General features: G+C 54.5%; 1 protein-coding gene across 2 annotated transcripts in view; it reads left to right on the plus strand.

The window, feature by feature from the left end:
- The first annotated feature begins 769 nt into the window (after window positions 1-769).
- SMOX (spermine oxidase) overlaps window positions 770-13,348 on the plus strand; it is a 38,737-nt gene continuing 26,158 nt past the window's right edge. For both annotated transcript variants that reach the window (XM_030826252.1, XM_030826249.1), the window contains exon 1: window positions 770-999. The gene's annotated coding sequence lies outside the window, so the exon portion shown is untranslated. The remainder of the gene's footprint in view (window positions 1,000-13,348) is intronic.

Below are 13,348 nucleotides of genomic sequence, written 5' to 3' on the forward strand. Positions count from 1 at the left end.
TTCTGTATTTTTAGTAGAAACGGGGTTTCACCATATTGATCAGGCTGGTCTTGAACTCCTGACCTCAGGTGATCCACCCGCCTCGGCCTCCCAAAGTGTGGGGACTACAGGCGTGAGCCACCGCGCCCGGCCTTATTTAATAAACTCTTTGGAATAGGTACTATTTATTAACCCTGTTTTACAAATGAAGAAAGTGACGCAAAGAGATTAAGCTTACCTAAGGCTACTTAGGGGCAGAATTCAAATCCAGGAGATATAATTGTGAGAGCTAACAAATATTCTTCTCTCCTTGGTGACCCAGGAGGATTCACAGAGGAGGTTGTGACATGTAGACTGACATTTAACCCCAAGAGGGCATAGGGATTTGTGGGGAGGGGTGGAGAAGAGGCTTCCAGGGGATGGAATAGCTTGGGCAATGACAAGCAAGGCCTTTTCTGCTGAGAGGAAACCTCACCTGAAATTCACTTGCCCCAGTCCTGAAGCCTGTCCCCAAGCGGTTCCCTCTTGGAGGGGAGCATCAAACCCCATTTCTCCAGGGCCACCTCTACCCTCCTGGCTTCTGGACCTCTGCCGCCGCCCTGTGCCACACGCCGGGGCCTGTCCCGCGGTGGGTCCCCTGCGGGAGGGGGGGCCCCTGTTAGGGAGGGAGGGGGTGCGGGCCCAGATGTGGGCGCGGGACCTGGGTTTCCGAGGCAGGAATCCAGCAGTCTCCGGCTTCAGGGGCTTCTAGCTTCCCGGCTCCCGGCGGGGCGGGCCCGGGGAGGAGCTCGGCGCGTTCCCTCCCAGAGGCGGAGCGGAGGGCTGGGCCGGAGCGGGGTGGGTAGGGGACGCGAGGCGGAGCGGGGCCCCACACAGGCCGCGGCGGCTGGCTCGGGCCCCTACGGTCCCGGCGGCGGCTGGAGGAGGAAGCCAGGCGGCTGGCGGAGGAGGAGAGACGGAGGAGGCCGAGACCGGAGCGCCGCTCGCCGCAGACTTACTTCCCCGGCTCAGCAGGGAAAGGTACGGTGCGCCCGCTCTCCGGCCCCGGGCCGCGGGCTCCGGCTCTCAGCTTTCCCCGGGCGCAGGCAGGGGCTGCGGCCGCCGCGAGAGGGTGAGGGGCCCGGAGCGGTCCCCGAGGGCTTGGCCGGCCCGGGGCTCGGGCGGCCAGCGCGGCGCTCGGGCGCTCAGGCAGGGGTGCGGGGCGTTCCGGGAGGCTCGCGGGGAGCAGGGGGCGCCGCGCCCCCCTAGCTCCCGACAGGGTAAGCAGTGGTGTGGGCCGGGGTGGCGGCGATCCCGGCGCCAGGGCTGCGTGGCCCGGGCCGGGCGCCGGGGGTAGAGGGTCGGACGGACCCCCGGGCTGCGTGCGGAAGGGGAGCGTCCCGGGCGCCCTGCAGGCGCGCTCCATGGGCGCAGACAAAGCCGGGCGCGGACGCCCCGCGACGACTCGGGCTGCCGGGAGGGTGGGCACCGGGGAGAGGACAGAAGGCTCCCGGGTGATGGCCCGAACGCCAGGAGAGGCTGTGCTGACTTCCCGCTCTGGGCTCCGGGCGTCCGGGTGGCCCCCTTGGTGTCCAGGGCAGAGTGAGGAGCAGCTTTCTCTTAAGGGCCAACTAGGGGCTCACGGGTTGCCCCGGGCTTGGAGGGAGCCGGGCTCGCAAAGGGTTCGGGTGTGTTGGAGGGCTCACTTTGTGGGAGGGGCTGAGGGAAGCCACTGCCCTGGGGTAGGGGCGAGGGCTCCTTTAGAGCAGTTGAGGGGCCCGCGGAGCTTGCGCCAGGGGGGCTTGGCCCGATGAGATACGCTCGGTGCCCGGCACGTATAGTGAGAGGTGCCCACAGGTTGTTTGCAGAACCTGCTGCTGGTGGCACATCACGTCCCAGTCTGTGGGGGCAACTTGGCCGTGATTGGAGCCAGCCGTAGGTGCCCTGGGGTTACCGGGAGCGGCGCTGGCCGGGGTGCCATGCATCCGAAAGTGTGTGCAGTGAAGCCCCCACATTTGCATTCGGCCACCACTGCCCCCTGGCCTCTTGTTAGGTGGAGAAAGCATCCCAATTCCTGCCGCTGGCCCTGCCTCCGCTTGGTCCTCTCCCTGTCCCCCTTTCTGCAGTTACCTCCCCTCTCTCCAGTGTTAGAAGTGACTTCTATCCCCCTGGATCGTCCACAGCATTATAAGAAATATGCTTTGGCATCCTGTCTCTCCAATTTTGTAGCCCCGTTTTTGCCTTAATCCCTCATTCCCTCCAGCTCCAGACCTTCTTCCCTTCACAGCAAAACTTCTCTGGAGAGCCTTCTGCACTTGCTCCTTCAGAGCACAGCTCTTCCGTTCTTTTGCTGGTTTGCCCTGACTTCGGTCCCACCCCTTCAGTGAAACAGCCTCAGCCAAGCTCTCCAGTGAGCTCCACGCCCCCAAAAGCAAGTCTTCTTCCACCTCTCCTGGTCTCCTTGAACACTCTCCTTCGAGAACCAGTATCCTCCCTTGGCTTCTGGTTTTCTTCCTTCCTTGGCTGCCCTTTTTCTTAGACTTCTTTTCAGACAACTCCTTCACTCAGCTCCAAATGTTGGAGGGCCCCAGGGCTCTGTCCGTAGCTGCTTCTCTCCCCGGTCTGTTTACAACCCCTTCCCCGTTTCATTCTTTCTTATGATTTTAAAAATCAAGCATCAATTTGCAAACACACAGATCTTAAATGTACATCATTCTCATGGTTTTAAATAGCAGATTTTATCTCCAGCCCCAGCCTCTCTACCTAACCCCCTATCTGATGATTTATGATGTCCTGGATGACAAAAAACTTAATATGGATGAAACAGAATGCTGATGGCACTCCCCAGGCCTTCCCATCTCAGTGAATGGCCCATCATCTACTCACTTTTTTTTTTTTTGAGACGGAGTTTTGCTCTTTTCGCCCAGGCTGGAGTGCAATGACGTGATCTCGGCTCACTGCAACCTCCACCTCCTGCGTTCAAGTGATTCTCCTGCCTCAGCCTCCCAAGTAGCTGAGATTACAGGCATGCGCCACCACGCCCGGCTAATTTTTGTATTTTTAGTAGATATGGGGTTTCATCATGTTGCCCAGGCTGGTCTCGAACTCCTGACCTCAGGTGATCCACCCATCTTGGCCTTCCAAAGTGCTGGGATTACAGGCGTGAGCCACTGCACCAGGCCCATCTACTCACTTTTAAAGATGAGAAAGCAGGAGCACAACTCCACCAAGAGCAAGTCCTTTTGGTTCTTTTCACAAAATTGATCTCAAGCCTGCCCTCTGTGCTCTGACTCCACTGTTTCTCCGCCCCAGGCTACCTGCCCCAAGCCAAGCCAAGCCACATAACCCTCTCCCCAGGTCTGCACTTGCCCTTCTCTGATCTGTTTTAGTAGAGCAGCAAGAATGATATAGAAACTTTTGATGGGACCATCTCATTTCTCTAAAATTCTTGATAGCTCCCTATCACACTTGATTACAGTCTCAAAGCCTTCCCTCAGCCTACCAGACCCTTCCCATTCTGGCCACAGCTGACCTCCCCAGCCTTATCTGGACCATTGTCCCCTTTGCATTCTCCCTGGCAGACACATCCGAATCATTTCTGCCCTTTGGACAACCTAAGCTTTCTCCTGCCCCAGGGCCTTTTCTTGTGCTATCTTTTCTGCCAGGAGTGTTTTTCCAGTGCCCTTTACTGGCCTGGCTTTTCTCCTTCTTATTTTTAAGGTCTTCACTTAATTATACCTTCCTCAAATGCCTTCCCAGTCTCAGGAAGTCCCCCGTAATTAATCATAGCACCTGACTTACTTTCTATATTATATTTATCACAGTTCACAACGATTTGTTACAGTTGTTTGTATACTTGACTTATTCTGGCTTCTTAAGGGCCGGAACCTTGAATGAATGGACCAGTGCTGTATCTGGAGCATCTAGCACAGTGCCTGGCATGTAGCTGATGCCCAGGAAATCTTCATCCAGGTGGGCAGGTTGGGGCTGGGTTAGGCAGAGAGGTGGGTCCAGGAGCCCCCTTTAAACTTCAAGTGACCCTGAGGATTTTTATTTTCTTTCCACAAAAGCAATTGTGCAGATTTCTGCAAGAATCTGAGGGTGCCAATGGGATGTGAAAAAGGGAAGTGGAGAAGGTACGGGTGGCTCAAGGGCAGGCCTGTATGCTGAGGGCAGCCGGTGGGATGTGAGTCTGTGTGTGTGTCACTGTGGTTGGGGTAAATGATTTCCTTTGCTTTCTTTGGTAGAAATCCAAGCTGGGTCAGCAGAGGGATATGTGTGCATGTTGGGTGGGAGGGAGATTCTCTAGCTCACAAGATGTGGGCAGCCTGGGCAGCCAGGGATTGATTTCAGCCCACCGTCTTGGGTGACTTGCTGGGTGCTCAGCCCTGGGGTGGTCTCTCTCTCTAGATTCTTGCCTTTCTACTCACAGCTCTCCTGTTTGCACAGAGGAGCCACTTGAGTGTTAAATTGTGTGGCTGGTACTCTCAGAATGGAAGGCTGAGAGCCAGGGGACCTCAGATCTGGGAGGGAGGGGAGCTGAGCCCTGGACAGGGGAACAGGGGTGGACCGAGGTAACACCACGACGTGGGTGCTAGAACTAGGGGCAGTGGTCCAGATCTGGGATCGGGCTGGCATGCCTAGGAAAGGCCTTGAGCTGGGATAGGTGGGGATGAGGAGGGCATCCTGGGTGGGAGGAATCAAGCAGAGGCCAAGAGGCAGGGCAGGGCCCTGGCATATTCACTGCATGCCCTGCATTGTTCTAAGCACTTTGCAAATGTTAACTCCTTTAATGCTCTTAACGGCTCTATAAGGTAGGTCTTATTCCCATTTTACTGATGGGAAGACTGAGGCACAGTCATACAGCTAAATAGTGACAGAATGAGGATTGAATCCAAACATTTTACGGATGGGAAGACTGAGTCATAGTCATACAACTGAATAATAACAGAGTAAGGATTGAATCCCAAGCAACTTGGCTCCAGAATCCATGCTTGAAATCAGTCCACTCTGCCACTTCTCTCATGCCTGTCAGTTATGTGTCAGCCGAGGGCTTCCTGAGAAGAGGCTTTTCCTGCCTCCCAGAGGTGCCTGGCCTTGGGGGCTGGGGAGGTGGGAAAGAAGACAGAAGGGGTCCTCGTTTGGAGTGGGTGACCGAATTTTTCTGCTTCATGCCCCACTTTTTCTTCCAGGAGGGGCTCCGGACCCAGGCCAATGGGTTGGGCATCACGTACACTGTGATTTTGGGGTGCTGGGAAGGTCTACTGCTTCTGGTTCGCCTACCGCTTTCTGCCTGAGATGCCATCATTAGAATGTCACCGTTCTGGGTTTAGCATTGCCCTCGTCATCTGCCTGTAAAATGGGATTAGAGGGACTTTTTTTCTTTGCTCCCTGGAGGTCACATGCTTGAGTGCCTTCTCCTTGTAGACTCTGAAAGGAGGAAAGGCTTCCCCTGGGATGCCAGGCTGAGGAACTGGGCCAGGAAGGAGGGAGGAGGGTGTGACAGCTCTGCCCTGGGAGGCCTTCCTGTTTGGCATGAGGATGACTCTAGGCAGGTGACCTGGCCTCCCAGGGACCTGGCTGGCTGGCTGAGGAACGGTTTGCTGACCACACAGGGATGGGGTCTGTTTTCTCTGAATTCTGAGCCCCAGAGTTGAGGGGATCTGCTCATCTATCTAGACAGATCCTGCCAGCCTCCTAGGAAGAGAGGGAGGCAGGGTTAGTGGAAACTGAGGCACAGGGAAAACATTGCTGTTGGAAGCTCACCAGCCTTCATGGTTGTCAGGAAGGGCTCCCTTCTCTGGCAGGGGAGCATGGAGGAGGCCTATCCACGGTGCCCAAGTCCTTGTCTGCTGAGTTGAAGTGAAGGCTGTGGCCAAGCCTAAGGCGGGCAGGCTAGAGCTGAGGTCTACTTCCTGACAAGTAGACACTGGGCCTTGTTAGCTGTGGTAGCACCTGGCATCTCCTGTGCCCCAGCCTGGTGTTCAGAGCCTTTGGGAACACAGGACATGGTTCCTGCTCTCCAGGAAATAAACGTGAGCCATGCCAGGTGTGAGACAACGAGGTCCTCCTCCCAGAGGAGGTGGTGCTTTGAGAGGGTTCTGAAATCTTGGGCGGCTTTGGCCAACAGAGGAGGGGATGGCATTCCTAAGGTGGAGGAGGAGAAGTGGGTTGAAGCCAGGCCTGGAGTGGGTTGAAGCCAGGTTGGGAAAAGCCTTGGCTGCCAAGCTGCTGAGTCTGGCCTTGATTCAGTAGGCCCTGGGGAGCCTTTGAAGGTTATAGGGCATGGGGGCAATTACTTGATTAGAGCAGTGGTCTATAAAAGTGCTTTTCAAAGTCGAATGCACATAGATCACCTAGGCGGCTTGTTAAAATGCAGGTCTGTCCTGTCTGATTCAGCAGGTCTGTGGTGAGGCCTGTGACTCCACATTTCTTTCTTTCTTTCTTTTTTTTTTTTTTTTTTTTTTTTGAGATGGAGTCTTGCTCTGTTGTCCAAGCTGGAGTGCAGTGACAGGATCTCGGCTCACTGCAACCTTCGCCTCCTGGATTTAAACAATTCTCCTGCCTCAGCCTTCTGAGTAGCTGGGATTACAGGTGCCCACCACCATTTTTAGTAGAGACAGGGTTTCACCATGTTGGTCAGGCTGGTCTCGAACTCCTGGCTTCAAGTGACCCACCTGCCTCAGCCTCCCAAAGTGTTGGGATTACAGGCGTGAACCACTGCGCCTGGCCTGAGACTGCATTTTTTTTTTTTTTTTTTTTTTTTTTTTTTGAGACTCTCTCTCACCAGGCTGGTCATGCGGACTCGGCTCACGCCCCCCCCCCCGCCATCTCCTGCCTCAGCCTCCGATAGCTGGACTCACCCCGCCACCATCCCGGCTATTTTTTTTTTTTTTAGTAGACGGGTTTCACCGTGCTCGATCCCGACTCGGACCACCCGCCTCGGCCTCCCAAGTGCGGAATACAGCGTGAGCCACGCGCCGGCAGACTGCATTTCTAATAAGCTCCTTGGCAGCGCAATGCTGCTGCTCCATGGAGCACACTTTGTATAGCAAGGATTTAGACTGGAGTCTTGAGGGACGAGTGCAGTTCAGGTGGGTGGAACGGGGAACCACCTTGGCTCCTGCAGCTCCTGTGTTGCGGGATGTGTAGGGAGCTGCCGGGGTAGGGGGTGGGGGTGGTGTAGGTGGGCTGGGGGGAGGACAGAGGGGACTGTAGAAGATGTGAGATGCAGGGGCCACTCTGCTGGGAGCTGGGGCTGTGTGAGGGCCTCTGGGTGCTTGGGTCATAAGCCAGGAACATAGGTCTGATTTCCAGGGCCTCTGACTGTAAGGAGCTCCCAAGACCACGAGGGGGTGTCTTGGGTGACTGTATCCTGGGGCAGGGTGACATGCAGACAGCACGGAGGGCACCTTATCTCTGTCCACAGCCGAGCCTGGCACTGTGGGCAACCAATCTGGGGTGAGCACCCTTCCTCCAGCCAGGGCGGGGCCAAGAGATTGGGGAAACAGCTGATCCAGCCCTCTAGCTCCAGCTGTGACGTGTCCTCATAAAAGACCGTAGTCTCCCCAGCTGCCAGGCCATCACCCCAGTGTGTGCAGTGCCCGTCACCCTGGCCCAAGTCCTTGTTGCTGCCGCTGATGGTTACGTGAGCTGCTGTCACTGATGGTTACATGAGCTGCTGTCGGGGGTCTTATCCCACTCTGGCCACCTCTGCAGCATACGTGGGAGTGGGGGGGCCTGGATGCTTCTCTCTGCTCTGCCCTGGCTGGGCCACTACAGGCAAGTGTCTCCTCCTCTCTGAGGTGTCAGTCTCCTCATCTGTAAACTGAGGGGTTCAGGTCCCTCCAGGGGGGGTTATCACAGGGTTTGTTGGGTGGGGCATTGCCTCTTCCCAGAGAGTCAGCTTAACACATTTTAGTTTAATATTAAATATTAAATATTAAAGTTAATATTAAAACTTACATGCTAATGATGGGGTCGAATTAGCAATTTGCTTGGAAAAAACCATCCAGGTTGCTTTGGGGGTCTCCCAAGGCCCCTTGCACCTCAGGCTGTACATGGCCTGGGGTGGGTATCTGAGGACACTGGTCGGTTGAGTCCCCCCAGATGCTGGAAGGGGGGTAGCAGTCACCACACCCAAAGGAAGGTACAGAGGGCAGACACAAAGGGCAAAGGTTCCGCTGCCCTGGGCAGTGCCATGAGGGGCTGGTAGGGTAGGGGTTGACTGGCTCTCAGTCTGAGCTCCCCAGATATCCCACACACACCTCCTCAAAGGAGGGCAAGGCCAAGCCAATCACACCCCACTGTGATCCCTGCCCCTGCGCCAGGCCGTCCTGCGGGGTGGGAGGGGGTAACATTTCTCAAAGACTGTTCTGCGCAATCTCAAGGGGTCAGGGGACAAATAACGGTAGAAACTGGCAAATTCACTCCACTACCCTATGGGAGATTCAGATTACATTTAAGAGAATTAAAGGTCCTGACAAGTCCTGTAGAAAAGAAACTGTTTAGTGTTTCCCAGCCTGATCTGACCATAGAAATCTTTTTTTAAACGACTGCCAATAATGTCCCACCCACCAGGAAAACACCTGCTGGGAAAAGCTGATGTGGAAAGATGCTGCTCACTGGAAGGCCACGAACATGGTAGCACAGGTGGACTTCCTGGTAGAGGTAGACTTGGTGGGATGGGCACATTTGGACAATCAGTAGAAGAAAAGGGCACTGCAGAGAGAGAGAGATGCCAGGCTCCCCTCTGAGGCCTCAGTTTCTTCATCTGTAAATCTTTGCCCCCCATGTCTGCCTCCCCACCTTCCTTTGGGTGTAGCGACTGCCACCCCCCTGCCAGTGCCTGGGGGGACCTCAACTGACTAGGGCCCTCAGATGCGCCCATCCCATCTCTACCAGGAAGCTCCCTGCCATCCTTCCTTTTCTCCCTGGTATTTCTGGGCTGAGAGCCAGCCCTGGGTTCTTGTGGCAATGGCTCTGCCTCACTGGGTGAATGAGGAAGGATCTGGAAGGACCTGTCTGGTGCCTGGGATCCCCAGGTAGCTGGGCCTGGGTCTTCTGGATTCTTTTTCTTTTTTTTGAGATGGAGCCTCACTCTGTCGCCCAGGCTGGAGTGTAGTGGCGCAATCTCAGCTCACTACAACCTCCACCTCCTGGGTTCAAGCAATTCTCTTGCCTCAGCCTCCCGAGTAGCTGGGATTACAGGCGCTCACCACCATGCCCTGCTACTTTTTGTGTTTTTAGTAGAGGCAGAGTTTCACCATGTTGCCCAGGCTGGTCTGGAACTCCTGGCCTCAGGCGATCTGCTCACCTTGGCCTCCCAAAGTGCTAGGATTACAGATGTGAGCTGCTGTGCCCAGCCGTCTTCTGGATTCTGAGAGGGCCTTTTCCTTATACCTCCCAGGCATTTCCTCGCTTTGCAAGTTCTCCCCAGCCTTTCATCTCAGAGGTTAACACAGCAGGGTTGTGAACTCTGGACAATAAGCTAAGCCTTTCTGTGCCTCCGTTCCCTCATTTGTACCATAAGGGTAATATTACCTCCCTCCTAGGGTGGCTGGGTTGTTGTGACACTCTAATACTGGTTGGCTGCTTTTACTACTGGATTGACATGGCTGGAGGAGGGACTCTGGGGAGAGCTGTGTCATTGTGGACATGAGGGAAGAAAGCAAGAGCCAGCAGAAAGCAGCACAAGGCTTAGGTTGGGGTCCTGGTTAGACCAGAGTAGCCTGCAGAGGAGAAGAATGAGGGTGCGAGTAGCTAGCAGGACTGGCTTCCTGGAGGAATGGCCAGTTGGGTGGGGAGATCTGGACAGAATGAGAAGTCACAGGTTTAAGTCTGAGAGTCAGAGGATCCTGATGGGTGTGTGTAGGAGACAAGTGGCCTGCGGGCAGGGAGGAGGCATCAGGGACTGCCTTCATTCACTGGGCTGTGGCAGCCCACAGAAGGTTTTGAGCAGGGCAGCGATGTGATCAGAGCAGTGATGTGATCAGAGCAGTGCATTGGTGAGAAATGAGGCAGAGTGTGAGTGATGGTGGGCTGTGGGAGGGGGCGGTGCTGTGCCCCTTCATGGACATGAAGCTGGGGGAGGGGCCAGGTTGCGGATGGGATCCTCATTCTCAGACTCTCAGGGCTGCCTTGCCTCTGCCACACCTCCTTTCCTCTGCGGTGTGAGGCTCTTTGTTCAGCAGCTCAGGCTGGGGAGATGGGGTGTGGTATTTTTTATTTTTTTTTGAGACGGAGTCTTGCTCTGTCGCCCAGGCTGGAGTGCAGTGGAAACATCTCGGCTCACTGCAAGCTCCGCCTCCGGGGTTCACGCCATTCTCCTGCCTCAGCCTCCCGAGTAGATGGGACTACAGGTGCCCACCACCACGCCCAGCTAATTTTTTGTATTTTTAGTAGAGACGGGGTTTTACCATGTTAGCCAGGATGGTCTCAATCTCCTGACCTCGTGATCTGCCTGCCTTGGCCTCCCAAAGTGCTGGGATTACAGGCATGAGCCACCGCACCCGGCCAGGGTGTGGTATTTTAAATAGTACCCAGGAGGAGCTGTGATGGTGCATGGCGCAACGTTGGCCCTCCGACCTGACCCGGAGGCCCTGGTGGGGCATGCTCATTGGATTTTCCTACCCAGCCCTAGCTCCACTCCCTTGTCCTCCTTTGCCCCCTTGTCTTTCTTCCTCAAGCATGTAGGAGCCCAGTGCTCTCTAAATCTGGGGCTGGGAGGCTGGAGGATGAGGAAAAGCATCTGGGTTCAGGTGGAGCATGGTGGCCTAGCTGGGGGCCATTGCAGCACCCCTTAGTCCAGATTCCCTTCTTCTCCCCCTGCTTCTTGAGGGATGGCATTAAGGAAGGTGTGACTTAAAGCCAGAAGAACAAGAACTTGGAAATGAGTTGCAATTTATTAGAAAACAGAACAAAGAATCTAGCCATCCCTGCCAACTGTGTGCCAGGCCCTGGCAGACACATGGGTCCTGTCTTCCCCATACAGCCCCATGGGTCCTGAGTGAGGCATGATGGGTCTCACTCAGGTTCTGGGACATCTGGTTCGCTGCCCTTTCCTCAACCTCATGGCTTTCTCAGAGCCTGTCCTCATACCTTCAACTGCTCCCCACCCATCACCAGACCTCTGGGGCAGCCCAGCTCGGCCACCGCACCTCTGATCCTGGTGGGTGGTGGTGATACTCCTTGCAGGCTGACTTGGCTAGATTTTAGGATGACTCAAGCAGGAGACACCCAGGACCACCAAGGGGCATATATTCTTAGGAAATATTTTTAAATGATGCCTTTAAATGTTAAACACACAGGGACCTTTTACTCTCTCTTATTTTGGAAAATTAAGAAAAAATCATACACAATGCAAAACCTTGAGAGTTAATCTGAAAAGGTTTGGAGTTTAAAAAGTAACTCAAGGAAAGACAATGAACTTGACTTCTTCATTAGATTTTTTTTTTTTTTTTTTGAGACAGAGTTTCACTCTTGGAGTGCAATGGCACGATCTTGGCTCACTGCAACCTCTGCCCCCTGGGTTCAAGCGATTCTCCTGCTTTAGCCTCCCGAGTAGCTAGGATTACAGGTGCCTGCCACCATGCCCGGCTAATTTTGGTATTTTTAGAGGAGACGGGGTTTCACCATGTTGGCCAGGCTGGTCTCAAACTCCTGACTTCAAGTGATCCGCCCAATTTGGCCTCCCAAAGTGCTGAGATTACAGGTGTGAGCCACTGCGCCCAGCTGCTTCTTCATTAGATTTTAAAAAGAGCAAGGCCTGAGGCTCAATATATTACTAAGTAAAATTTAGAGGCAGGCTAATAGCAGGCTGTGGAACCTCTCTGAATCTCAGTTGCCTCCTCTGTAGTATGGGGGTATTGATGTGAGGACTGAGATATTCCACACAAAATGCTTGGCACTGCACTCTGTATCTCAGATGTATTCAGCTAAAAATAGAGTGATAACAATGATGACAGGATTTTAAGAACAGACCTTCCTTGATGCTTCAAAAGCTAGTGAGTTATTCTCTCTTTGAACTCCACAAAAGGGCCTAAAGAATATGTTTACGTCCAAGCTCAGCGTCTCAACTCCGTAGAGTTTTATGGATTAAATCATGGGTGCATGGCCCATGTGTGCATTTTGAAATGAACCCCAGTAGCTTTTGAAACCTGGTTCCAGCTCTTGGTTGGGTGGGGGACTGTGCTTCATGGTTGAATTCTATAGAAAGTACTTTATTGGTTAATCCTCTGGACTTCTTAGGAGAGCACAGTTAATGTACCCTGAAGTCACCAGGAGGGGAAAGTCTCGGGCCAGTGATCGAGGACCGTCTAGAGGCAGTTATGAGTTACTTGCTTTTTGAATTTTCTTTTGTGCTGGCCAAAGCAATTAGAACTTGTCCCTGGCCCTATTTATGGAGGAGGAGATCGAGGGTGAAGGACTGGGGCCTGGCTACTTTAGTGCCTGGCAAGCCTAATCCAGCTGCATGGGGCAGGGAGACCAGGGTGGCCTGCAGGGACCCCACTAAGCGCCCAGGCCAGAAAGCAGGTAGCTTCCCGGTGGCAGCCCCAGGCTTTGGCAGTGAAGCTGGAGTGAACCATCAGGCCTTGAGATGACTCCTGCCAGCCCCAAGTGCCTGGCACAGTGTGTGCATATCAGTATGTGGGGAGGAGTAAGATGGGAGAATTGTCGAGCCAGGGCAGTCCTCGGGCCTGCTGCACCCCTGGGGAGGCTGAGTGAGGGGCCTGAGGTTGGAGCAAGGATTGAGCAGTGTTGCCCTGCCCTGCCCCTCACTCCATCCAGGTGGCCTCTGTCATGCCTCTGAACCTCTTGGGGCCTGTTTCCTCATCTGTAAAATGGGCAGCAGAGAGTTTATGAGTATTAAAGGATGCAGTGAATGGAAAGTGCCCAGCAAAGGGCCTGGCACAGGAGGGGCAAAATAGAGGTTTGCTGTGAGGTTCATCTGGTAACTAGATTTTTCTTTGGATATTTTCCTTTTTTCATTTTGTGATTATGCATGCCACCTTTGCTCTATGATTAATTATATTGTGTGGACACCATAAGAGAGGTATTTGTGCTGGAAAAGGGTTTACAGTGGAGGAAGGCCCGTCCCCACCTTCTGGGAGGAAGGCTGCCTGGATCCAGCACAGCACAGGCAGCTCTGACACTGGGGCTGTCTCGTCTCTTTGTGGGCAGAAAGCACAGGTCCCAGGCTGGGCAGAGTGGGACCCTGTGGCTCAGGAGACAGGATGGGCTTGCCGGAGACCCCACCCCCTCCCCGGGACTGGAGCTGAAGCACAGTTGGGCTTTGTGCAGAGTCACGAGGGGCCGCTGAGGGGGAACTGCGCCCGGGCTGAGCTCACAGGCCTCAGTTCTTGTAAGTGGTTTTGAAAGAGTCAGCGGA

This window comes from Nomascus leucogenys, chromosome 13 (assembly GCF_006542625.1).
Source record: "Nomascus leucogenys isolate Asia chromosome 13, Asia_NLE_v1, whole genome shotgun sequence".
NCBI classification, from domain to species: domain Eukaryota; kingdom Metazoa; phylum Chordata; class Mammalia; order Primates; family Hylobatidae; genus Nomascus; species Nomascus leucogenys.